The following is a 27,242-nucleotide window of genomic DNA, read 5'->3' as shown; positions in this document are numbered from 1 at the left end:
GATCGGGATATCGCACCAACTCCGGTGGATGCTAAAGTGCCGTTACGTAGAGAATCATGTGCGTCTCTACAATCGTGACTCCGATAGCAGTAACGTAGTAATTTACACCAATCTGCCACAGTTTCTGGTTTTGCATCTCATCTCCTGCCGCTTGCATTTACTAGGGTCAACGAAGAATCCTCATAATCAATTCCTCTCTCTCGTCAGTTGAAAATGGTTCAAATGGCTCTGAGCACTATGGGACTTAAGATCTGAGGTCATCAGTCCCCGAGAACTTAGAACTATTTAAACCTAACTAACCTAAGGACATAACACACATCCATGCCCGAGGCAGGATTCGAACCTGCGACCGTAGCGGTCGCGCGGTTCCAGACTGTAGCACCTAGAACCGCACGGCCACTCTGGCCGGCCTCTCGCCAGTGTAGAAGTGTTTCTGGGAGACATACTTCGCACACTCTTGGGTGATATCCCACTAGATCTTCGTTCAAGTACGAAGGTAGTTGTACAGTGATGAAGCCACAGGTCACTTTGCCGTTGTTAGGGCTGCCGTCTTCAGGAACAGTAAAATTAACACAGCGTTCGGATTTAAATTAGCTTCCTTTTCTTTCTCGACCGTGGAATGCATCGTATTCGTACATTTACAACTAGATTCACACCTAGATTTACATCTACTTACATACTCGAAAGCCACCGTAAGGTGCATGGCGGAGCGTACCTTGTAACATACTTCTTTTCATGTTCCAATTGCAAATAGAGCGGTGAAAAATGACTATCTATAAGCCTCCGTAGTTCTCAATTTTATTGCTTCCTTTACTTTCACACATGTTAACTTGTATATTTCCTAGCCTACAGTAGGATGAAAGCTCGCAGTCAATATTCACGATGATGCTGTGTTAACTTTTGTAACAGGGCTACCTCAAATTGTGTTCTCTTTCGCTATAATATATTTTCAAAATTAAAGTGTAAAAAGACCTCTGACTGGCTGTAACTTCCCCTGTCCGCTTTCTATTCATTCCACTCAAAACTATGAACAACATGCCCCGTAGCATAAGTATCCGGCGACCTTCGCTGTCAACGGGCTGTACATCTGCAGGTGAGTGACTAGCTCTCTGCCTGGTGGGGAAAAGTGTGAGGTCATTTAACAGTCATAAATACTAGACTTGGCAGACAGACGCGTCAATTGTTTTGATCACAGTGACAATTCTTTAAGTACAAGCGATTAACCGAATTCCTAATAGCTACACGTGTCCTTCTCTTCTGGTGGGGGTACAACGATAGAGTAAAGACCGTTTTTCGACAGTTGGAACTGACTGGAAAGTAAAACCCTTGTCACCGCAAAAGACGTCGTCTGTTTCCTACGCCATTGCAGGTAGTGCTCGGGGTGTGCTCCACCCTCTGTGTTGGCATCGGTTCTATTTGTTAGGTAGGGAAATTCACGGAAGTTCAGCTATTCCGGGACCATAAAAACCGGGGAGCGCAGCCGTCACTAGCTTCGTTTCCTCATTCCTTATTCTGTTAGCTGCATCCGGACTGCCGGCTGCCTCGAGATGACAACATCGCGAACGCGCTTCACCCTTGACACTTGGCTTCATGCAGTTTCTCACAGCTCGTATAGATATTATTCATTTCTGGGTCAGGTCTCTATTGATAGATGCTGTGTTTCTTTGTTTGATGTTACGTCAGTGAAGGTTGCACCGAACTCATTTTTCTAACTCTCCAACTTTTTCTTTTTATTCGTGGTGTAGCCAGCATCGAACTCCAGTCTCCTAATTAATCAGGAACTCACTGCAAGTAGGCAGGGAAGGCGAATGGTAGACTTCGTTTCATTGGGGGGGGGGGGGGGGGGAGAACTTTCGGAAGCTACGTGTCCCTCATCTATAAATGAGACGGCGTAAGAACACTAGAGCGACCTATTATTGAGTACTGCTCGAGTGTTAGGGTTCGTCATCAGGTCTGATTACGCAAATAGAAGAGATCTTGCGAAATTCAGCTCATTCTTTTCGTCTACTAGAGTGGTTCCCAATTACCCCTGAGTGCAGTTAGACATTAGCTAGTACCCCCACTCTCTCCCCTTCGTGCTGTCAGTTGCCTCACCCCTCCTCTCACCAACTTTAGCACCTAATTAAACTGTGCAATTTCTAGTTTTAAACTGATGAAAGATAAATGGTGTTTTGTTTGTTTGTTTATTTGTTTGTGTGTGTGTGTGTGTGTGTGTGTGTGTGTGTGTTTATATGTGTGTTAGAATGAAGACGAAGGTTCAAATGGTTCAAATGGCTCTGAGCACTATGGGACTTAACATCTTAGGTCATCAGTCCCCTAGAACTTAGAACTACTTAAACCTAACTAACCTAAGGACATCACACACAACCATGCCCGAGGCAGGATTCGAACCTGCGACCGTAGCAGTCCCGCGAAATCAGTTGATTGCAGCACTTCTGAACTGGCTGTTAATGCTTTGTGTCTGATCACAACCACAAACAGCCGGCCGAAGTGGCCGTGCGGTTAAGGGCGCTGCAGTCTGGAACCGCAAGACCGCTACGGTCGCAGGTTCGAATCCTGCCTCGGGCATGGATGTTTGTGATGTCCTTAGGTTAGTTAGGTTTAACTAGTTCTGAGTTCTAGGGGACTAATGACCTCAGCAGTTGAGTCCCATAGTGCTCAGAACCATTTGAACCATTTTTTGAACAACCACAAACAGTAATGATAATAATAATAATAATACGTACAGTAGTACAGCAGCCCTTATCTAGTTACTGCAGTATTGTATGTCAATAAATTCATATATGTGTCTCGAGGCGAGTGATGAAGCAATTTCTGGACTACTGCAGTTACTATCTACAAATTGGAGAAGATATTTTCTTGAGATATTTGTTACGTATATGTCTCATTTTTATAATCAGCGATATACGGGACGAAGGACAACGTGTGTGTGTAGTGGGTGGTCTATGTGAGGAACCTGTGACCTCCATCGGATTAACGAAAAGAGACCATTGATAATTTATATAATCAATATTAGATACTTATAATTGCGATAATAGTAATGACCTTTTGAAAATACTTTAGTTTATTGACTGAAACAGAATCTTTTAGCTTCCGTGGGAATACACAGCCTCCATGTTTCTAATAAAATACATTGACCGTTATAGGCTGTATTGTGCTTTATTAAAATCGTGCTATACGCGAATTTCAACCGTGAGCCATTATCAAGCACATTTGCTATGCCGTGTATTACATATCCTGCTCATTGTGTGCTGAGAACGATAAATTATACATGACAAAGCAAATGTGCTTGTTTTATTAAACTCTTGTTGTTAGCTAATTTCGGCAGTGAACCATTATCAAGCAAAGTTTTAAACATGGCTGCTTGGTTCAGTGATCGTTTTTAAATTAAAACTGAAACAAATGAGCCCTCGGTCACAATTATTTTTAGTCTTATTGACCAGGTTTCAACAATTCTAAGAGTGCCTTGATCAAAATTAAAACAATTGAAAGGGCCTATGACATAGTTACAAATTTATGGGAAAAGACATTTTTTATATAAAAAGTTTAAGTACTGACTAACAATAAAAGACAGAGGCAGTACTTACATGTCACATATAAAACAATTACCAGGCCAGAAGGGCTTTAGTCACAAAGTATATAAAAAGGAATGCGTGAAAGCGAGCCACTATGGGCTGCTCGTACCTATACAGCCACAGCTTTTAATTATTTAATTCTGACGAAGGCACTCTTAGAAGTATTGAAACCCAGTCAATAAGACTAAAAATAGTTGTGACCGAGGGCTCATTTGTTTCAATTTCATTATTAAGCACATTTGCTACGCCATGTATTAATTTCGTGCTCATTGTGTGATGAGCACGATACGTTATACATGACATAGCAAATGTTCTTGATAATGGCTCACTGCAGAAATTAGCTAATAGCAAGAGTTTAATAAAACACAATACAACCCACAATGGACGATGTACTCTTTTATCAAACAGAAATGAATCGTTTAGTTTTTACCCCTCAGAAAATTTCATTTTACCTCTCAGGGGGTAATTAATTACCCGGTTGGGACCCATTGGCCTACCACATCCAGTGTGCTGTAGACATGTGCGCTCAGGTTGATGCTGTGTTTCTTGACTTCTGGTTGACTTCTGGATGGTCGTATGTATACTGCTTACCGAGTACCAGATATATAAATAGATCCAGAACTTCATTGCGCATATAATTCAACACGTCGCTGTTAACGGAATGAAATCTACAGACGTAAAAGTAATTCCATGAGTATCTAGGGGAAGTGTGATAGGACCGTTGCTGTCTACAATCCATGTAAATGGAGTAATAGAGAACATCGGATACTCTATAACGTTGTTCTTAGATGATAGTGGTTATCTAAAGGAAGACAGAAACGGCAGAAGGTTGTGAGATTGTAGCGAGATACAGGAAAACCTGCAGAGTACATAATGCGCGTAATCAAGCAAAGAAATCTGATACTGTGCGATCACACAATTGACGACGATCAGTCGAAACAGCAACTACCGTAAAACACCTCGGAGCAACCACCTGCAGCAACCTAAGTGGAATAACCACAAAAACAGACTGTAAAATAATGGAATGTCTGGTTAAGATTGATTGGAAGGAACTTAAAGAAACGTATATTAGAACAAATAAGCCCTCGGCCACAAATATTAAGTCAAAATTGACCAGGTTTCGACGCTACTATGAGCGTCGTCTTCAGAATTAGACTAACTGTTCTAGAGTCTTGTTGCAACCCTTGTTCACTAAAGTACGAACAGCCCTTAGCGGTTCGCCATCTTACTTACAACTATTCATGACGTCGCCTTTCCGGCTCAGATCTTTTTTAGTATGAGGCCTGTAAGTACTGCATCTTTTTCCAGTCAGTACAAACTTTAATTTTATTAATGTGTTATATACTTAATGTGTTTTAGAACAGTTAGTCTAATTCTGAAGAGGACGCTCATAGTAGCGTCGAAACCTGGTCAATTTTGACTTAATATTTGTGACAGAGGGCTTATTTGTTCCAATATAATTCTGACACGGTCACTGAACCTTAGCAGCTATGTTCAAGGTTTAAAGAAACGTAATTCATCCACGAAAGAAATGGCTCTGAGCACTATGGGACTTAACATCTGAGGTCATCAGTCCCCTAGAACTACTTAAACCTAACCAACCTAAGGACGTCACACAACACCCAGTCATCACGAGGCAGAGAAAATCCCTGACCCCGCCGGGAATCGAACCCGGGAACCCGGGCGCGGGAAGCGAGAACGCTACCGCACGACCACGAGCTGACATCCACGAAAGAAGTGGCTTACTCTTGCTCAAGTGATTATTGAGTAGTAACTGATGAAATCTCACCACGCAAGATGCCTAAAAATGCATGTCACTGGATGACGGGTTTCGAGAAATCTGTGCTGTCATCACCGGATCTTATGCTTTAAAATATTACGATATACTGTTCATGAGTGTTGCAAGTTGTATCGCATTGCATATACACTTACCACTGTTATGATCACAACAAATCGGCAAGTCAAATGTAAAACTGTTGTGTACGAACATAAACGTAACTGTAATTCGCCAATTACAAGTGGTGAATTGATTGTTATCCGTAATGTCAGTGTCGTAATATGTGCTGCTTTATTTAAGATGAGTCATCTTGACTTGGATATAATTGCCCTGAAGACCTGAAGATAGCTGTATAATAGGTGAACTCGATCTGCAGCACGCTGATTAAAATTTATGACGGATGAGGCCTTTCGTCCTTTCTTGGACAGACAAGTGTCTTATGCCACATTCATACCGAATCATCTTGCAATTTAACACAAAAATAGTAGCAACATAAAAGGGAACGTGCAATAACGATCACAAGAGATATAACAGTTCGTCGCCGAGTGTGGCAGTAAATGCAGCTGTAACAGCACTGTTTCAGGTAGTGACCAGTTGCCGGTGGGAGTGGCCGAGTGGTTCTAGGCGCTACAGTCTGGAACCGCGTGGCCGCTACGGTCGCAGGTTCGAATCCTGCCTCGGGCATGGATGTGTGTGATGTCCTTAGCTTAGTTTGCTTTAAGTAGTTCTAAGTTCTAGGGGACTGATGACCTCCTAAGTTAAGTCCTATAGTGCTCAGAGCCATTTTTTTTTTGTACTGGTTTATTTAAGATGAGTCATCTTGTCTTGGATATAACTGCCCTGAAGATTGCTGTATAACAGGTGAACTCGATCTGCAGTACGCAGATTAAAATTTACGACGGGTGAGGTCTTTCGTCCTGTCTTGGACAGATAAGTGTCTTATGCCACGCTCATACCGATTAATGTCGCAATTTAACACTGAAAAATAGTAGCAACATAAAAGGGAACACGCAGTACTGATCACAAGAGACGTAACAGTTCGTCGCCGAGTGTGGCAGTAAATGCAGCTGTAACAGCAATGTTTCAGGTAGTGACCAGTCGGCTGTTGTCGAGGTGCTCATTTGAATAAGGGGCGTGCACGTCCCAGTTCAGTGACACGAGGCGCGTGTTGAAACAAACGGTACGTCAGTGCCAGACTGTTGGGCCCGTGGCGCTGACAAGAGCGCCTAATGGTAATTGTGGTCTGGTCTCTTCCAAACTCTCCTCTTCACGGTAGCAATCAGCACTCGGCCGACAACGCTAGCTGTAGACGGGGCGCTACCGGCCGTCAGCGACTCCGAACGAGACTAGTTTATGCTCTGCTCCGTCGTGGCTGCTGCTTTGCATACCCGCCCGGACTAGCGTAAAGACGAGCCAGCGCAGTGGGGAGTAGCGGCCCGCTGACGTATGTCGCAACGCGCCAGAAGGCGCCACGCGCAGTGGCTCCGGGGCGCCGCTATCTCTTCCGCCGGTCGCTTGTCGACAAGTTGCAGATCGCTAACAAGGAGCCGCGGTCTGGTAAGTGGCGACCGCTGTTCCCGGAGCGGGGCACTGGCCAGGAATGACCACCTGTCTCCAGACAAGTCTACTGCAGTGCGGTCCATTACAACAACGAGCATGGCGTACTTACAACAACCATGTTTCACTGCCCTCCCACACCTTTTTTAGCTTCCGCATACATTGCTCTGCAAAATTTAGTGACGACAAAGATACAGAAAGAAGCGGTAAAGAAACAAGTATAGGCATGCGTATTCAAATACAGAGATATGTAAACATGCAGCATACGGCGCTCCGGTCGGCAACACCTATAAAGGGTGGTCCATTGATAGTGACCGGGCCAAATATCTCACTAAATTAGCGTCAAACGAAAAAACTACAAAGAACGAAACTGGTCTAGCTTGAAGGGCGAAACCAGATGGTGGTATGGTTGGCCCGCTGGATGGCGCTACCATAGGTCAAACGGATATCAACTGCATTTTTTTAAAATAGGAACTCCCATTTTTATTACATATTCGTGTAGTTGAGAGGTGGCATGAGCCCCCTCTCATATTTCTATCTTACGATTCTCCTCTCTAGTTGCATGCGGTGGAGGGTTGCTTTTCCTTAACACGCGTACTTCCCACGCAGCGTCTCTCGTCACCCGGGTGGGCCGGTGACAGGCGGGCTCGGTGGAACTGGAGAGAGTTAAGCCGACGTGTGTGAGGCAGTCGAGTGAATGCTTTTCAGACGCCGACATTGTCAAGAGACACGCCCGCTGGGGTGTGAAGTAGCGGCTGGGCTAGAGGTTCCGTTACTTCAGAGAAACTTTGCGAAAACACTTTCTGGCGGGCTACCAGCGAGGCGTGGGAATGACTTGTGTACCCACGCAGTTGGGGCGGGAAAATTCCCGCACTTTCTGCAAAATCAGCACAGAAATTGGCGCCAAGAATCTCCATTGGTGGAATGGTAGTGCTCCGGCAATGGAGTGGAATTTCCGCCGGTTTTCGAGTTGCTGATTGGAACGTAACCACGGCCACTGTCGTGGGGGCGGGAATGTTCGGTGTTCGGCCTGTGCGGGTGCTCTGAGTAGTCAGTAGTCGCCTTTCGGTCGAGGACGTCGGACCAACCAGCCCTCGCCTGCGGTACGCCAGATCGTGTTCTGGGAGATAAGAAGACTGTTGGTAATGTACGTCCGCAGCACCGGCAGATAGGGATTTTCCTAGGTGATAATCAGAGCTCAGCAGAGCGCGCCTGTTCATCCTTTTCTAACTTTGTTCAGTTTCGAGTAGCAGCAATTACTATTGGGTTAGCTGTGTGTCTCTCTTGAGATTTGAGTGGAAAGGAATTGGCTCCACATACCACTTCGTCTTAAACCTCACGATCTAAGTTAGGGACAACTTCACCTTTACTGTGTTTGTATGAATCTCCAATTTTAGCCAATTTGATGTTTTATATTTCCTGTGTCTCTTTTACTATTCTGCGTTTAATCTTAATAAATCATATTGTTATTTTGGACAGAACTTTCTTTCTGTGAATCAATAGAGCAACCCTATCATTCCTCACTATGCTAATGAAACCTTTGTTTATTTAACTTATTTATCAAATTAAATTATTGCAGGTGCCAAACTCTCTTCTACTCCACTAGCAGGGTTGATTAGAGTCAGTTCGCGTATTTGTTTTATCCTTGTGCAACAGCAAAAGTCGGAGTTAGAATAGGGGGGGCTTAGAGCATGATTTACACATGTGGATTCTAGTAGAATTTAGTGATAAATACACTACTAGCCCCGGCACCTCGCATAATATGGCGACCCTTGGCCTCGGATCTTTCCTGTGAATCTCTGATAAACAAACAGGATTCTTAGTAGGAACATTCAATTTTTTTTCTCTCTATTTTTTTTAATGATTAATACCCAAGTTTTTTTTGGTAGTTCCGCGTTTAGTTTTAAGTAGCGGCGCATGACTACAGTTTTTGTTTTCAGTGTATATATTTTTTGTTCATTGTTTTTTTTGTGTTTCGCTGATGTGGTGTCTGTACCGCATCGCACTTTGTCGGATTTGTGTGCGGTTTCTGTACCACATCAAATTGTGTTTGTGATTACAGCGTTGGAACAGCGTTGTTGAAATTTTATGTTTATGTGTAAAAAATATATGGAGTAGATTAATTTTATTGTGCATTTTAGATGAATTTGTTTTTATGAATGATAACGAGAAGTAAGGCACGACTATTATCGGGCGAAGCTAAAACAAAAGAGGATAGCATAATGGATAAGGGGCAGTTTACTGACGGGAATAGGTTCGGAGATGAGATGGGCACATTTTTAGCAGGACAGGACGCCAGGGGCATTGATGAGGAAGGTGATTTGGACGCGATCTCAGAGCAGCGTTGCGGCCGTGATTATGATAGTGAAGTAGAGGATGAAACAGAGACAGGCACACAGGTCGAGACGGTAGCAGAAGTTTATAGTCAAACGAACGAGTGCAGACAGAGGCCAGCTCGGTCACGTCAGAGCTCTAGCGCCCAGGTGTCCAGAGTTACATCGCCCATGTTTGAAGAGGATCAAGAAGATGACGTAAACCCAATACTGAGCTTCCTACGATCAATGAAAGAAGAAGCTGACGAACAGCGTAAGAAGCAGGAAGAAGCTGACGAACAGCGTAAGAGGGAGAAGGAAGAAGAGGAGAAACAACGTAAGAAGGAGAAGGAAGAAGCTGACGAACAACGTAAGAGGGACACTGAGGCAATAATCTCGCATATAGGGGCAATTCGTGGGGAATTATTAACAATAAAGAAAGAATGTGGAGAAGCAAAACAAATGTCAATGGTAGCACAAAAAGTAGCAGGCCTAGCCAAAACTGCAGCAACAGGGGCAATGAAAATCGCAAGAGTAACTCTTAAACTCGCAGGGCGCTTGCGACGTGCGACACAAGTCCACTCGAAATCCCTAGCGGCCTTAAAGACTCAAGGTAATATTGCGGTTACGAACATCACGAAACGAATGAAAGAAGTAGAGAGTCGGATAGCAAAACTAGAGCGAAATGGGCACACGAGCACTGCGCGTTCGGATACCAATGATGGAGCACACAGGATTGTGTCTCCGAGGAAAAGCCCGCCGTGCTCTAGCCCAGTGACAGCGTGCGGAACAAACAATGCACACGCAGAAACAGCGAGTAATAGCTCCAATAATTGCAGCCCACTTAGAAGAGTGAATGCTGAATGCCACTTCCACTGTGATACAGACGTAGCACATCACAGTTATCAGCAAGATAGATCAGGACACTCCGCAGACGTGCAAGTATCGGAAACGTCTGACAACACCAGTGCGAGGATCGGACAGAATTTTGATCACAATCACTTCCTGTCGATACTCAAATTCCAGAAGTTCAAAGATAATGGAGGGTCGATGCATCCGAAGAGCTGGGTGATGCAATTTACTAATTCATTACCGTCGTCATGGCCAACCCAGGCCAAATTAGAATTCATGTGTGGACACATCGAAGGCCAAGCCGCGGAAAAGATGCGGGGCGTGGCAGCGACGTGTCGGACTTATCAGGAATTTGTTGGTGCATTCCTGCGGACCTACTGGTCAAAGGAAACGCAAGACAGGATTAAAGAGGAAATAATATTTTGTCCTGAACTGGAAGTGTCCGGGCATAAGAGCGCAACCAAATTTTTTGATGACTTACTCAAGAAGAATCAGTTTTTAGATAGTCCATACAGCAACGGAGAAATTATTAAATTTTGCTTTTCGAAATTGCCAGTTAGGTATCAACAGACACTTGTCGGGAAGTGTGGATCTGACATAGATGCATTCAAGAGTCTACTGCGCGAACTCGAAGTAGTCTTCGATAAACAAGACGCAAAGGACAGGAAGAAGGCGCAAAATAACAAATACCACGGGCCAGCAAGGGAAGACGACAACAGATCGCATAATCGCACTGGTCAGTTAGGAAACCAGGGTTACCGAGATCAAGGTTACGCTATTCAAGGTTATGGAAACCAGAGACACGGAAACCAGAACGTCAGGGAACAGGGTCAATCCAGACAAGCAATCTGGGACAGGAGGAATGACGAACGGCAAAGCGACCGTAATTGGAGGGAGCGAAATCAAGGACAACAGGAGAACCAGGAGATTGAAATTAGACCTCCAAATCCTAATGCACGTCAGAGGAGGGGGAGTCTAAGAAGGGATTGACGCTAGTCCATAGGACTCCACCACTTCTCTCACATAAAGGAGTTCGTAGAATAGTAGTAGTGTAAGAAATGTACATAGTAGAATAGGCAAATATATGAACCTTTGTTCGGGGAACAATAATCGGTACATTAATAGATTAAGATTGCTAAAGTATTAACACGCTGCGTTGTCTTGCATAAGAATTTACTGCTGCTATCCTCTTTTTGTTTATGTTCGCGATCTCCAATGTCGATGGAGTAGGAGACACTACCTTTTCATGAGCAATGTTTTTGTCCTTTCCTATCTGGTGTCCATGTTAAGGGATAAGGATGAGTGACGAGACGTCGCACAAACGGGCGCATACAAGAACGTGCTCTTAGAAGCGTTCTGAGAGGTCGTGATACGCTCCATAGCGGCCACAACCAGTTCGTGAGACGTTCATACCAATGCTTGCAGGCACGCGTCAGTGCACTGCACGATTGTGGTATATTGCGCGATTTCGAGGGTGAATATGGGCAGTATAGTTTTTGCAGAGCTGCGCCGGTATCGTTGTCTTGCAAGTCGGGGTGAACCTGTGAGCATTTGACTCTAATGGTGCCCTAGACGAGAGAAATGAGGGCATAAAAGCCTACCATGCTAATGTGCTGGTTGGGGATTTAGCGTGCTGCTCGTTTTTGTCACAGATGAATCACCAAGGAATTGTACTTGGATATTCGTGACATACTGTGTAGCTGGCGTGTGTTGGGTGTCTGAATCCTCAACAGGAACCAGTCCTGGCTTGGTCATATTACATTGCTTCTGGAAAGGTGTACTTCGATCGCGAAAACCGCTTCACATAGAGAAGGAAGTTGCAACTATAAATTTATTGTCGTGTATAGCCATGGCTAACCCAGTCTCTGGAGTTTCAGTGAGGCGTAATGAAAACTCGGAGGTCATGTCGTACGGCGCGCACATCACTGTCGTCAATAGCGGCGAGCAGCAAGACATCTCAGCGTAACAGGAACTATGTAAGGGTATTGTATAAGGTAAATAAAAAAAATAAATAAATAAATAAATAAATAAATAGATAAAATAAAATAAATAAATAAATAAATAAAAGGGAAAGTACGATACTAGGATAAGTTAAACTGTAGGATTTAACAATAACTAGATTAATATTGTGGGGGTTTTCTACCACAAGTGTGGCGCGCGCCTGTTGAGTTGCTATTTTTCAGGTCACCAAACCACAGACCCGAGATGGAGGGACGACGGGCGAGCGAAAGTAGCGTAGTTGCATGTTCTTTATAGCACAGTAAAACTTAGACCTGCATAACAACATAATTTAATTAAAAGACGTAGAATGTAGATCGTTGGGATATGGTAGTTAATTCTTGAAGCATGTCTACTGTCGATCTATATAATTAATAGTAATATTAGTGCGGGCCCGCACATTTAGTTGTTCATCCATTACAAAGCATCAGTTATCACACACCATGTACATACTGAGATCGGTCTCTACACATATATCAAAATAAATTATTTCCATGTCTAGATTAGATGTTATAATGATTGCCATAGATTAATAACTATAAAAGTAAAATAAGAGTGTCTGAAATGACAGACCATCAATGTTTCATTATGTAAATTTATTATAACATAGAAGGTCATGGGAAAAAGTTAGGCATAAGACTTTTGTAAGAATTGTACAGATGACGAGGAACGTGGCAATGCAGAGGCCAGCCAGCGCAAAAACAAGAGGTCTTCGGCTACCTGCTAGAGGGCGAGCGTCCCGTCCTACACGCTGACAGTCACCCGGCTGCTTACCTGAGGGATTACACGGGACCCTCGCCCCGCCACAAGCGAAAGTGGGGCTGGACGTTGACCCTGACACGCGACAGCCTGCTAGCTCTCCGGACGCGGCAGCCGCTTGGAGGGATTCCCTGCGGCAGACCACGTTGTCGTGAGTACACGAAGAAGATCACATATCGTGTCAGAACCTGCGCCTCATGTGCCTCAGGACAGAAAGGGACGCTCTATACTCACCTGTTTGGGTTTTTACAACTCACTAGCATTGGCCGATCTGCATACACAAAGCAGTATCGTGCCACACTAACAAATGTATGGTCTCATGTCTTACTTCTCCTCTCTATTAGAGAGCAGTTTTTAACAATAGTCGCTCCTAGTTCGATCCTGTATGGATGACCTCACACACTTGTGGAGTCACTCCACGTGCCATCATCCCTCGTCGAACTGCAATATTGGGAAACATAAAGTTCTGTCCAGCGAGAGAAGAGACCTAGACTAGTGATGTATCCCAACGAGTAGACCTCAGAGACAATTAATCGACGTGAGGAGAGCCTATCACTGTGTCTTCCTACCATACGGCCGTGATCATATGCGTGGGTCTGACTACAATCTCAACAGCGTACTGCAGACACTCCAGAACTCCCTATTGCTGTTGCCACAACGTAGCAACTACAACCGACGTTTAGCCTTATGTGATGTCAGTACAGTGGAATCAGTGAAGTGCCACGGATATTTCTAACAATGTGATTTAGTGCCTCATTCTCAGCACAGTCGTGAACTTTGTGCAATGTGCACGCACAATTTGATGCCCCATGAACCTTGTTTTTTTTGTTTTTCTTAAATTTCTTTCTCTTATGTTGTTTCTGTAATGTATGTTATACCTTGTATGCGTTTGTGTTTTACACTGTAATTCTTATTACAGATTACTGTATTGTTCTCCACATCATGTTTTTTTTGTATTTTGTGTTTATTGTTGTGTGTATGCTAACAGTGTGCCTGAAGTCCCCATAAACTGAAGCAGATACCACCACTGTCATTGTGAATGGACCATCAGTTCTGGGAACATTTTGTAAAGGTTATTCTTGCTGCAGGGAGACAGAATGAATCGGAGGTTGTAACTAGATTCTGAAAACTCACAAAGAGATTGTTAACTTAAATATTATCATGTGTGAGTGAGGTCAGGTTAGTTTAATGATTAAAATTGTTGTAACATCTTGGGCATTTAATTGCGGAGCACTCCAACTCTGATTGTAAAGAATAAACTGCTCCATATTTGGCTCAGATGCCCGGGCCATATTTAGAGAGTGAATGTCTGCGTGAATCGGTGTTTGGAAGGGGCTCCCTGGGTATGGATGTGTGATGTGAGTGTTAGTGTTCCATATTAAGAAGGTGAAGTTGGCTACATCATAAATAATCCTCCCTCTATGAGTTGCATTTTTCAGTTGCAATGATCTTTTTTATAGAGTGCGGTATGTGGAGTCACTTTGTAAGATTGTTCTTGGGCGATTGACTCACTACCTTGCTCCTAAGTGAGCCAACCGCTCACCAATTACAATCTAAAATGGCGTAGGGGCAATGAGAGGTGGCATGAGCCCCCTCTCATATTTCTATCTTACGATTCTCCTCTCTAGTTGCATGCGGTGGAGGGTTGCTTTTCCTTAACACGCGTACTTCCCACGCAGCGTCTCTCGTCACCCGGGTGGGCCGGTGACAGGCGGGCTCGGTGGAACTGGAGAGAGTTAAGCCGACGTGTGTGAGGCAGTCGAGTGAATGCTTTTCAGACGCCGACATTGTCAAGAGACACGCCCGCTGGGGTGTGAAGTAGCGGCTGGGCTAGAGGTTCCGTTACTTCAGAGAAACTTTGCGAAAACACTTTCTGGCGGGCTACCAGCGAGGCGTGGGAATGACTTGTGTACCCACGCAGTTGGGGCGGGAAAATTCCCGCACTTTCTGCAAAATCAGCACAGAAATTGGCGCCAAGAATCTCCATTGGTGGAATGGTAGTGCTCCGGCAATGGAGTGGAATTTCCGCCGGTTTTCGAGTTGCTGATTGGAACGTAACCACGGCCACTGTCGTGGGGGCGGGAATGTTCGGTGTTCGGCCTGTGCGGGTGCTCTGAGTAGTTAGTAGTCGCCTTTCGGTCGAGGACGTCGGACCAACCAGCCCTCGCCTGCGGTACGCCAGATCGTGTTCTGGGAGATAAGAAGACTGTTGGTAATGTACGTCCGCAGCACCGGCAGATAGGGATTTTCCTAGGTGATAATCAGAGCTCAGCAGAGCGCGCCTGTTCATCCTTTTCTAACTTTGTTCAGTTTCGAGTAGCAGCAATTACTATTGGGTTAGCTGTGTGTCTCTCTTGAGATTTGAGTGGAAAGGAATTGGCTCCACATACCACTTCGTCTTAAACCTCACGATCTAAGTTAGGGACAACTTCACCTTTACTGTGTTTGTATGAATCTCCAATTTTAGCCAATTTGATGTTTTATATTTCCTGTGTCTCTTTTACTATTCTGCGTTTAATCTTAATAAATCATATTGTTATTTTGGACAGAACTTTCTTTCTGTGAATCAATAGAGCAACCCTATCATTCCTCACTATGCTAATGAAACCTTTGTTTATTTAACTTATTTATCAAATTAAATTATTGCAGGTGCCAAACTCTCTTCTACTCCACTAGCAGGGTTGATTAGAGTCAGTTCGCGTATTTGTTTTATCCTTGTGCAACAGCAAAAGTCGGAGTTAGAATAGGGGGGGCTTAGAGCATGATTTACACATGTGGATTCTAGTAGAATTTAGTGATAAATACACTACTAGCCCCGGCACCTCGCATAATATGTAAAGAAATATGAATGTTTTAGTTGGACAACTTTTTTCGCTTCGTGATAGATCTCGCTGTAATAGTCACAAATGTATAAGTACGTGGTATGACGTAACATTCCGAGAGTGCGGACGGTATTTGCTTCGTGATACATTATCCGTGTTAAAATGGACAGTTTACCAATTGCGGAAAAGATCGACATTGGACTTTGATGATTGGAAACATGTGCGTGGTCGGACGAGTCTCGTTTCAAAGTATAGCGAGCGGATGGACGTGTACGGGTATGGAGACAAACTAATGAATCCATGTACCCTGCATGTTAGCAGGACAGTTCAAGCTTGTGGAGGCGCTGTAATGGTATGGGGCATGGGCAGTTGGAGTGATATGGGACCCCTGATACGTCTAGATTTGAGTCTCACAGGTGACACGTACGTAAGCATCCTCTGTGACCACCTGCATCCAATCATATCCAGCGTGCATTCCGACTGACTTGGGCAATTCCAGCAGGAAGATACGACAACCCACACGTCCAGAATTGCTACAGAGGGGCTCCAGGAACACTCTTCTAAGTTTAAATACTTCCCCAGACATGAACATTATTGAGCATATTTGGGATGCCTTGCAACACCTGTTACGGATTTGTGGACAGCTCTATAAGATTCATGGGGTCAGTTCCCTCCAGCACTGCTTCAGACATTAGTCAAGTCCATGACACGTCTTGTTGCGGCACTTCTGCGTGGTCGCGGGTGCCCTACACCATATTAGGGAGAGTTTCTTTGGCTCAGTGTACAACCTAACATATTGACAATCTCGAACATGGCTGTAGCAGCAACTCTGAGTAAGTTCTCATCTACATGATTACACTGAAATTGATAAAGAAGTGCCTGGCAGAACCACCTTTAAGTTACTTATATGAAGATGGTATCTGTTCTTTCGCACATGCCCGAAGAAGATACCATCTTCATATAATTAAGGCTAACCCGCCATTGACCTTCTTCTTCTGTGCAGATGCACACGCATTGCCCGAACTCTTACGGGACTTGGTAAGATTGGCTGCCGCGAGTAATGAGTGTAATGTGCAGGGGCACTACGAATGCAGTATGTGGACAGTAAGCTGGGAACGTGGGTCTCACGGGGATCGTGCAAGGGATAAATCCCTGCAGTCGCACTCCCCTCTGTGCCCTCGGTGGCTCAGATGGACCGCCGGCACGGTAGCTCAGCGTGTTCGGTCAGAGGTTTAGCTGCCCTCTGTAATAAAAAAAACTGAAACAACAGCTCAACACTGACCTTGAACGGGTGTCCTGGGACAATCGCATCGAACAGATGCAACGAACAACATTGGGAAAAAAAGATATGGATAGGACGTCTGCCATGTAAGCGGGAGTTCCCGGTTCGAGTCCCGGTCGAGGAACACATTTTCAACTGTCCCCGTCGACGTATATCAACGCCTGTCGACAGTTAGGGTCTTGATTTAATTATCATTTAAGCTACTTGTCTTCTGTTTCAGTCTCGAACAAAACGAACAGTTAATTCTTTATGTGCGAGCTCTGATTTATTTTATTATGATCATCATTTCTCCCTATGTACGTGAGCGCCAAAAAATATTTCCACACTCTGAGTAGGAAGTTGGTGATTAAAATTTTGTGAGAAGGGCCTGCCGCAGCGAAGAACGTCTTTGTTTTAATGATTGCCACCCCATTTCGTGTATCACATCAGTGGCACTCTCTCCCCTATTTCGCGATGATGAAAGACGAGTTGTCCTTCTTTGAACGTTTTCCCCGCCAATCCTATCCGATGCGGATCCCACACCGCAGAGCAGTAAGAGGGTGGACAAGCCTAGTGTAAGCATCTCTTCAGTAGACCTGTTACATTTGCTATGTGTTCTGCCAATAAATCGCAGTCTTTAGTTTGCTTTCGCCACAACATTATCAAGTTTCAAAATAATAAAGTACACAGCTAATCAGTTGCTGGATTATTTGTTTTTAGACGTCACCCAGGAGTAACACCACTAAAAGTATCTTCTCCGGATGAACCAGGAGTTGCTTGGATTACTTTACGTAAAACACTTTGTTCTTCTTCTGAAGATACCTTTAGCGGTCGCTAAATCTGGACCAAGTCAAAAAATAAATAAATTCCGGCAACTGACTAGCTATGTCCATTATTACTTCGATAACACATTAACAACTGGGTGTAAAATGCGGGAGCATCTTGCCACAGGTTTCCCAGTGTGCACGGAAATCTCAATGTCGCATGGGGTGATGTCAGCGTGACTAAGCCACCAACTGCGGCTGGTCCCTAAACACACGAGGAAGTTGAAGGAACGGCAGAAGACAGTGTGTGTCAGTCAGTGAGCGATCGCTGAGGTTTTTGTAGGCGTGTTTTAATAGTGCGTTTCCGGGTTTTCAGCCGAGCTCTTGTTTCCATTTCACGCACAATATTCCGACGACCGATCCTGCCGTCTCTTTCAGGTGGTGCAAGTTCTGCTGTTAAGTGTACTCACTGCCCAGATTCTATTTGATTTACACACACCTGCCTAGAGCAGTTAATGCTCCATGTCACCAGCTCCAGCAGTCAGCAAGGATTGTGTAACGGCCTGAGGATGATCAGAAAATGATCGAAACTGGATACCTTTTTGAAAATAAATTTTTTATGCGGTCTGAACAGCTTTTATTATATTTTAATAGTATTTTATGACCACTAACATTTTCGAAAATTATGATTCAAAAAATTTTAAACGCAAGCAAATACCAACCCAGTGTATACAGAAGGTACCACACGCGCTAACTAGGTCTGAACTTTTTTTCTACACAACTTGTTTTTATGCAAACCACGGCAACTTGCGGTAGCCTGAGATCAACAGTTAATTTATTTTCCGTTCGCCCAAGGCAGTTCTTTAAGTGTCTCAGAATCCGGTTGCTTGCAAAGACTCGTGGAGGGATTACGTAAGTAGCTGATTAGGTGAACAGATGTCAGGTAATTATATTTCTTTTAATCCCAGATCCTTTTTTATTTTTGGAACTTTCAGAACTGATATACCTGAATACTGTTTGAGATAATTATGATAGTCTCTAAAAACACAGCATCCTTGTAGCAAGATTAACGGTATCGTATTAAGCAAGAGGCTAACGGTTTGACGACATCTTTAACGCGGTGGACTACAATTGCGCTCGAAAATATATGAAATAGGATACAGGAGACAAAATGAAACACGATGTACTTAATGTACTTAAAGCATCAGAGGAATGCTAACAAAAAACATGTTCAACTACAACATAACAGCGGTTCACATAAGGAGTTGGTGGACCACTTGATTAAACTACTGAAGACCAGGTTTCCTACAATGGTCTATCACACGTTCCACAAATGGATACACACATGGCAGAATCCCCAACTGTCATAAGAAGAACACTACGCCACAGATCATCTCACACCCAAACCTTTACATGTGGACACTCAGACCGGTACCAAACGTTGTATGTCGATAGTGTGCCAACAAAACTCCGATTTAATTCGTACTATGTGCTGTCGTTACTATGTGCTGTCGTCCATTAGAACGGACGTAAATCTTAATTGAAAGTAACACCAGAACTTCTGAACATAGGAAAAGCATAGCTGTGCATATGTTGTACGCATAGCTCCCGTGAGGAAGTTGGCACAGTGTTAAATCATCGTACCAAGGGTCCTGGGTTCATACCACCACGACTACTTTCTTTCACAGTATTATGCGTGAAAGTGTCGTATGGGACTATTATTACTTCTACACGTGTGATGCAATTGTTTATTTATTCTACTGTTAAGATTGTTTATGCTAATCCCGTGAAACTTCAAACGCACTAGCTGCTTCATCATGAGTGGTGCCCCGCATATGCGACAGAACACCACACCTATCTATACAAATCTACTTTATACAGGTTTGCTACTTTCAGCAAACGAAGCGAAAGCAGACAGGCATAAGAATATTGCTGCGAACTCCGGAAAGTCCTTTTACTGGACAGAAAAATGTTCTTCAGTATAACAGTTCCCCTCATAAACAGGGAGAATAGATTGTAATCAACTAGGTTTGAACATGGGGCCTTTGGTACGGCGGTCTCACGGTAATCAACTCACCCACGCGAAATCTACAAAACCATCCCTCACTCGTACTCTTTTCCTGTGATCCGTACTTCTGGTGTTACTTTTAAATACCGTAGCGTATGTTCTACTGGACGACAGTGGATAGCAAGAACTAAATCGGTGCTTCGGTGCTTTGGTTGATACTCTACCCACGTACAACATTTGGTACTGATCCGAGCGTCTGACATCTGAAGGTTTGAGTTTCAGCGACTGGCCTTCTTTTTTAGAGATGAAATTGTTGCACTATAACTACTAAAGGACAATAGATATAATCGTTTGCTTTCGCTATTATCAACACAAGATAAAACTTGTGGCATTTTCTTAGTAGATTTCAATGGCGGAACGATCATGATAAAATAAGCAGCTGTTACAATTATTACTTGTCATCCCACCTGTGTTCTAGCACAGTTCTGGCAATTGGGCAGGTGGGAATACATTAATTCTCGATCCTTGACAGAATTCGATTTTCATCAGTAGCATCGATCACACCGGTGAGCTCTCTACATCGATACTGGCCCCTCTTAAGCCACTGGGTCGTCGAGTTCCAATAGAGTACGAAAGCGACTAAGCGCAACCATTCAAGGCTGAATGGTGACATTTAGTGTAATCTCTTTACAAAAATAATACCGGTCAACGAAAAATTTGTTTATTACTTTCTGTTTGGTAATAACATAACCCTGTAATTTTTGGTAGCTGAAACTATATCTTACCAAAGCTTTTGCTGCAACTTTTCAGTTAGACGTCTTAGTGACGCGTAAGAACGACGTAAGAGCGATGACAAACTTCGACATTCCCTATTGCGAAAGCTCACTCATGGGGACCTTTGTTTAGAGGCTATTAGTTGCCACCATCCGGCACATACAATGGTCATTCTGATGACCTAGATTCACTAAGCCCATATTATCTCAGATCCCGCTAACCTGCAAGTGGAATTGAGACGTCTCCGAACTTTTTTCCCGAACATAGCATATTCGTCTCGGCAGGCACAGAGAACATGAACTACAAACGTATAAACGTTGAAACAAGAACGAGGACGAAGCCTTCAAAAGTACAGCTTACCTCCAATATATTGGGGATGTTTCCGCGAATATAGACTGCGTACTAAGAAAAGATCAGGCTTAAGTAATCCCTCATCCTCAACCAAAAATTTCGTCGCTTCTGGGATCTCTCAAAGACGAGATAGAACTACGCAAGGCAGATACTTATGGATTTCCGAGTGAAGCACGCCAGATATTATGTGGGGCAAATGACGCGTACTGTTCAGGAGCAGATCGTGGAATAGAGCGACACGTTCGCCTCCTCCAAGCCAGCAAGTCCGCTATCGCTGAACACTGTAATTTTACTGGTCATTCGATGAAATACAATCAAACAAACATTCTGGTCTGAATGACAAAATTTTGAAATACGACCGACTGAGGCCCACATCAGTCGGTACGGCGGTTTCCAGTTAAAAACTGCTTGGAAATCCGTCACAGAAACACTTGGTGCTCTGCGTAGCCAGCGTCGTTCTATGATCCTACCTTGTGTAGACGATCGATCTGATTTCGATTAGGTGAACTCTCTCCTTGGAGGGCGCGCGGCGTAGTTCACTGATTTGTAGTAGATGTGCACGTGGCCATGCAACACATACACAGTAACAGCTGCCGGCGGGATCTTAAACAGGGAAGCTCATACACTTTAAGAGGGCCTGAACACTAAGCGTCGAGATACCGCAAGTTACAGACATCGGGCAGTTTGCTCGAAATTCATGTAACACAATTGTTTTTGTATCGTCTTGTTGTGACTGTAGGCTTGTACCATGGAAAGCAAGGAGGGGATGTTTTTTGGTGGCTGGTATCTTCTTCTACAACACAAACTGTAAGCATGTACTAACAGGGTTCTTTATTCATACAAAAACAGAAGTTACTTAAGATAGTACAGGAGTTATGGTACAAGTTCTCTATAACAATCCACGCTAGCCTCACTGCTGATGAAGTAAATGTCCCGCTATTTACACTACTCCGGTCGCTAGATACTGACTCTGAGCTAGAGGCTGAGCTAACTGTGACTGTGAGTCTCACTGGACTGTGACTGATGACTTGACTCGTTGACTCACTGGATGACTGACTGGAACTGACTGGGCCCGTGCATTCAAGTTCTATGGCCTCCAATTTTTATTCTCCGGACTGGAAAGAGAAACATGCGCATTGTTTTAAAATGAGGCCGCGTTCATTGTCAATACGTCCCAGAGATGGCAGCACCGTACGGCAGATGGAATTTTACCGCCAGCGGCGAGAATGAGAACTGTTTTAAATACTTAAAATGGCGACGTTTCCCTTACTTGGACAGCGTGCAATCATTCGTTTTCTGAATTCGCGTGGTGTGACACCAATTGAAATTCATCGACAGTTGAAGGAGACATGTGGTGATGGAGTTATGGATGTGTCGAAAGTGCGTTCGTGGGTGCGACAGTTTAATGAAGGCAGAACACCGTGTGACAACAAACCGAAACAACCTCGGGCTCGCACAAGCCGGTCTGACGACATGATCGAGAAAGTGGTGAGAATTGTTTTGGGGGATCGCCGAATGACTGTTGAACAGATCGCCTCCAGAGTTGGCATTTCTGTGGGTTCTGTGCACACAATCCTGCATGACGACCTGAAAATGCGAAAAGTGTCATCCAGGTGGGTGCCACGAATGCTGACGGACGACCACATGGTTGCCCCTGTGGCATGTTGCCAAGCAATGTTGATGCGCAACGACAGCATGAATGGGACTTTCTTTTCGTCGGTTGTGACAATGGATGAGACGTGGATGCCATTTTTCAATCCAGAAACAAAGCGCCAGTCAGCTCAATGGAAGCACACAGATTCACCGCCACCAAAAAATTTCGGGGACCGCCAGTGCTGAAAAAATGGTGGTGTCCATGTTCTGGGACAGCGAGGGCGTAATCCTTACCCATTGCGTTCCAAAGGGCACTACGGTAACAGGTGCATCCTACGAAAATGTTTTGAAGAACAAATTCCTTCCTGCACTGCAACAAAAACGTCCGGGAAGGGCTGTGCATGTGCTGTTTCACCAAGACAACGCACCTGCACATCGAGCTAACGTTATGCAACAGTTTCTTCGTGATAACAACTTTGAAGTGATTCCTCATGCTCCCTACTCACCTGACCTGGCTCCTAGTGACTTTTGGCTTTTTCCAACAATGAAAGACACTCTCCGTGGCCGCACATTCAGCAGCCATGCTGCTATTGCCTCAGCGATTTTCCAGTGGTCAAAACAGACTCCTAAACAAGCCTTCACCGCTGCCATGGAATCATGGTGTCAGCGTTGTGAAAAATGTGTACGTCTGCAGGGCGATTACGTCGAGAAGTAACGCCAGTTTCATCGATTTCGGGTGAGTAGTTAATTGGAAAAAAAAAAAAAAAATCGGAGGCCTTAGAACTTGAATGCACCTCGTACTAGCGGCCGAGAGGGCGGTGGCGGTGTGTTTCTTGAGAGTTTGTCTTTGGCTTCTCTCCTGATAGGCGCATTGCTTGCGCCTACTATCGATCTCCTCGCAACCTCCTTTCCACCTGGTGTGTTGACGAGAGCTTAAGTCAGCACAGTTGTCACCATACTACTTTGCAATACACAAGAAAATTAGTGAAACATCAGTAAGTGAATGAACAAAAATTGATTTTTCAACATTAACAAAGTTTTTGCTCACGTATAACCATAACACACATCTTTCTTATGTTGGAAGTACACTGATCCAAGATATATGGGCATTAATTTGGAGTGTGTCTATCCTTCGCCTTTATGGCGGCTTGAACTCTGCTGGGGTCACCTACTGTGAGCTGTCTGAATGTCTGTGAAGGAATGTCAGCCCATTCTTCTTCAGCAGCCGAAACCAGAGAAGGTAGTGATGTTGGACTCTGGGATCTTGAGCGAAGTCGACGTCCAAACTCGTCCGAAAGGAGTTACATTGAGTTAATGTCGGGACTTTGGACCGGTCAGTCCATTTCAGGAACGTTAATATCCACAAATCTTTGCCTCACACATGTTGCTTAATGACAGGAAACATTTTCATGTTGAAACAAGCAACCATCGTCTCCAAACTCTTCCTGTACAGTAGGCAGAACACAGTGCAATAAAATTTGTTCATATTCGTCCGTATATAAATTTTTTCTTAAAGCAGTAAAGCGATTCTCTCCACAAAAAACGCCCTCGTACCGTAACAACACCTTCTCCATACTTCGTTGTTGGTATAACACATGATAGCATGTAACGTTCTCAAAGCATTCCCCAAGCACAAACCATTCCACCGAATGGTATAACGTGGTTTGCGGAGTATAGATGCAGATTTCGATTTATCACTCCAGCATTCCAAATCACACGTTTCCAGTCACCCACCTTCCCATACGCCTCAAGCGTCACTTAGCAGTAGATACAGAAATGTGTTTCTTTTGAGGGGCTGCTCGATCATTGCGCTCCACTCTTTTTAACTCCCTAAACACAGTCGCTGTACTAGCGAGACTGCTGGTAGGTCTTTGGAACTCGCTATTGACTCCCTCCGCTGATCCGATACGATTTTTTTCAACCAACTTCCACAATGCGTGGCGGTCTCCGTCCGTCGGTACACAAGGTCTACTTGGTCTTCGTTTATGTACCGTTTCTCTTCTCGATTCCACTTCATAATAGCATTACCAACAGCCGAGTGGCTTAGAAGGGCTGACGTATTCCTATTAAATTTGTTACTCACATAATACCCAGTGACTAATCCACGTTCGAAGTCGTTAACCTCTCCCAACCGCCTCACTCTACTGTTACTACACTCATCAAAAACATTTTGCATTACCTCCGTTCCGAGAGTTCGAACACCTGTACAGAAAACTGGAATAGAGATCAACATAAACATCGCTTCCGCCGTTTTTATTGTTCATGAAACCCATACATTGCATCTTGTACCACCATACAGTGAGAGTGTCAGAGGTGGTGGTCCAGATTACTCTACACAACGGTTCCTCTAATACCCAGTAGCACGTCCTATTGCATTGATGCATGCCTGTATTCCTCGTGGTATTCTACCCACAAGTTCATCAAGGCACTGTTGGTCCAGATTGATCCATTCCTCAACGGCGATTCGGTCTACATCCTTTTCAATCTATCACAAGCAAGTTCGTTAGGCTTCATGTCAGGAAAACATGCTGGCCCCTCTAGTCGAGCCGGCCGAAGTGGCCGTGCGGTTACAGGCGCTGCAGTCTGGAACCGCAAGACCGCTACGGTCGCAGGTTCGAATCCTGCCTCGGGCATGGATGTTTGTGATGTCCTTAGGTTAGTTAGGTTTAACTAGTTCTAGGTTCTAGGGGACTAATGACCTTAGCAGTTGAGTCCCATAGTGCTCAGAGCCATTTGAAGCCTCTAGTCGAGCGATGTCGTTGTCCTGAAGGAAGTCATTCACAAGATGTGCACGATTTCGGCGCGAATTGTCGTCCATGAAGACGAATGCTTCGCCAATATGCTGCCGATATGGTTGCACTATCGGTCGGTGGATGGCATTCACGTATCGTGCAGCGGTTACAGCGCCTTTCATGACCACCAGTGGCGTACATCGGCCCTACATAATGCCACCCCAAAACAGCAGGGAATCTCATCTTTGCTGTGCTCGCTAGACAGTGTGTCTAAGGCGTTCAGCCTGACCGCGTTGCCTCCAAACACGTCTCCGGCGATTGTCTGGCTGGAGGCATATGCGACACTCATCGGTGAAGAGAACAAGATGCCAATTCCGAGCGGTCCATTCGGCATGTTGTTGGGCCCATCTGTACCGCGCTGTATGGTGTCGTGATTGCAAAGATGGACCTCGCCATGGACTTCTGGAGTAAAGTTGCGCATCATGCAACCTATTGCGCACAGTTGTAACACGACGTTCTGTGGCTGCACGAAAAGAATTATTCAACATGGTGGCACTGCTGTGAGGGTTCCACCAAGCCATAATCCGTAGGTAGCGGTCATCCTCTGCCCTTGGGTGGCCTGAGCGAGGCATGTCATAGGCAGTTCCTGTCCCTCTCTGTCTCCTCCATGTCCGAACAACATCGCTTTTGTTCACTCCGAGACGCCTGGACTCTTCCCTTGTTGAGAGCCCTTCCAGGCACAAAGTAACAATGCGGACGCGATCGAACCGCGGTACTGACCGTCAAGGCATGGTTGAACTACAGACAACACGAGTCGTGTACCAGACTGGTTGTTTACATATTTGGGTGGGTCTAGTGACATTTCTGAACAGTCAAAGGGACTGTGTCTGTGATTTTAGGAACCGGGCTGACGCAAGACTTTTTCTGATGTGTGCATTTCTCTTCTGACAACACAGTAGTCAAAAAATGGTTCAAATGGCTCTGAGCACTAAGGGACTTAACTTCTGATGTCATCAGTCCCCTAGAACTTAGAACTACTTAAACCTAACTAACCTAAGGACATCACACACATCCATGCCCGAGGCAGGATTCGAACCTGCGACCGTAGCGGTCGTGCTGTTCCAGGCTGTAGCGCCTAGAACCGCTCGGCCACCCAGGCCGGCAACACAGTAGTCCCCTCCTCCTTTTATACTGGCGGGTCCACCTGTCGTGACCTCTAGTGGTCCGTTTCACGTTGCTGTGGAGGAGGTTTACGTAGTTCTAAGTTCTAGGGGACTGATGACCTCAGGTGTTATGTCCCGTAGTACTCAGAGCCATTTGAACCATGCTTTAGATCAAATAGTGTAGGTGCTCATTGGATTATGTTTCTTTCTCCGCCATGGAGCATATAATATAGCTTCTTCTCCAGTGAATTTCCTATTGAATGTCTCGGTGAAACGATCAACTGTAGTCTCTCATCATATCGGTACTCCAGGCAGTTTTCATACCGTCTTTGCGTCACGCTGAGTTCTTCACTAAAGCATTAAACTTGTCCCAAGTTTTTGGGGGTAAATCAAAGCAGCTGTTCCAAATGCGAAGCTTGAAGGTCATCACAGCATTTTTTCTGAGTCATCAGTCTTCCGAGTGGTTTGATGCGGCCCACCACGAATTCTTCTCATGTGCCAATCTTCTCATCTTAGATAGGACTTGCAACGTATGTCTTCAATTATTTGCTGGATGTGTTCCAGTATGTATCTTCCTCTACAGTTTTTACTCTCTGCAGCTTTCTCTGGCACCATGGAAGTTATTCCCTGATGTCTTAGCAGATGTCCTATCATCCTGTCCCTTCTTGTCGGTATTGTCCACATAGTCCTTTCCTGTCCGATTCTGCACAGCCTAACGTGTTGACTACAACACAATTGTGAGTCCTTTTTGTTGGGTATTAAATTAGCAACAATCTCCTTGGAAGACACCTAAACCTCACTGTCGCTCACAGTCATTTTTGATTCAAGGTTGAAGTCAAGCTTCATTTTGGGAATGTCTCTGAAGTATAAAGTTTTGAACGCTCTTGCTGTCAGATTTTCGGAATTTTGGAATGTTAGCTCCAACAAAAAAGCTTCTGCTTCGC

General features: G+C 44.6%; 1 protein-coding gene and 1 non-coding gene across 2 annotated transcripts in view; both read right to left on the bottom strand.

The window, feature by feature from the left end:
• Positions 1 to 27,242, bottom strand: part of LOC126259964 (muscle, skeletal receptor tyrosine protein kinase-like) — a 725,418-nt gene that overhangs the window by 661,712 nt on the left and 36,464 nt on the right. The gene's annotated exons all lie outside the window — the stretch shown is intronic.
• Positions 26,211 to 26,294, bottom strand: Trnas-gga (transfer RNA serine (anticodon GGA)). The gene is given in 2 exon segments: positions 26,211 to 26,245; positions 26,255 to 26,294. It is a non-coding gene; the product is annotated as a tRNA-Ser (tRNA).

This window comes from Schistocerca nitens, chromosome 5, assembly GCF_023898315.1.
Source record: "Schistocerca nitens isolate TAMUIC-IGC-003100 chromosome 5, iqSchNite1.1, whole genome shotgun sequence".
Taxonomy (NCBI): domain Eukaryota; kingdom Metazoa; phylum Arthropoda; class Insecta; order Orthoptera; family Acrididae; genus Schistocerca; species Schistocerca nitens.
This window is presented reverse-complemented; position numbering and strand designations above follow the sequence as displayed.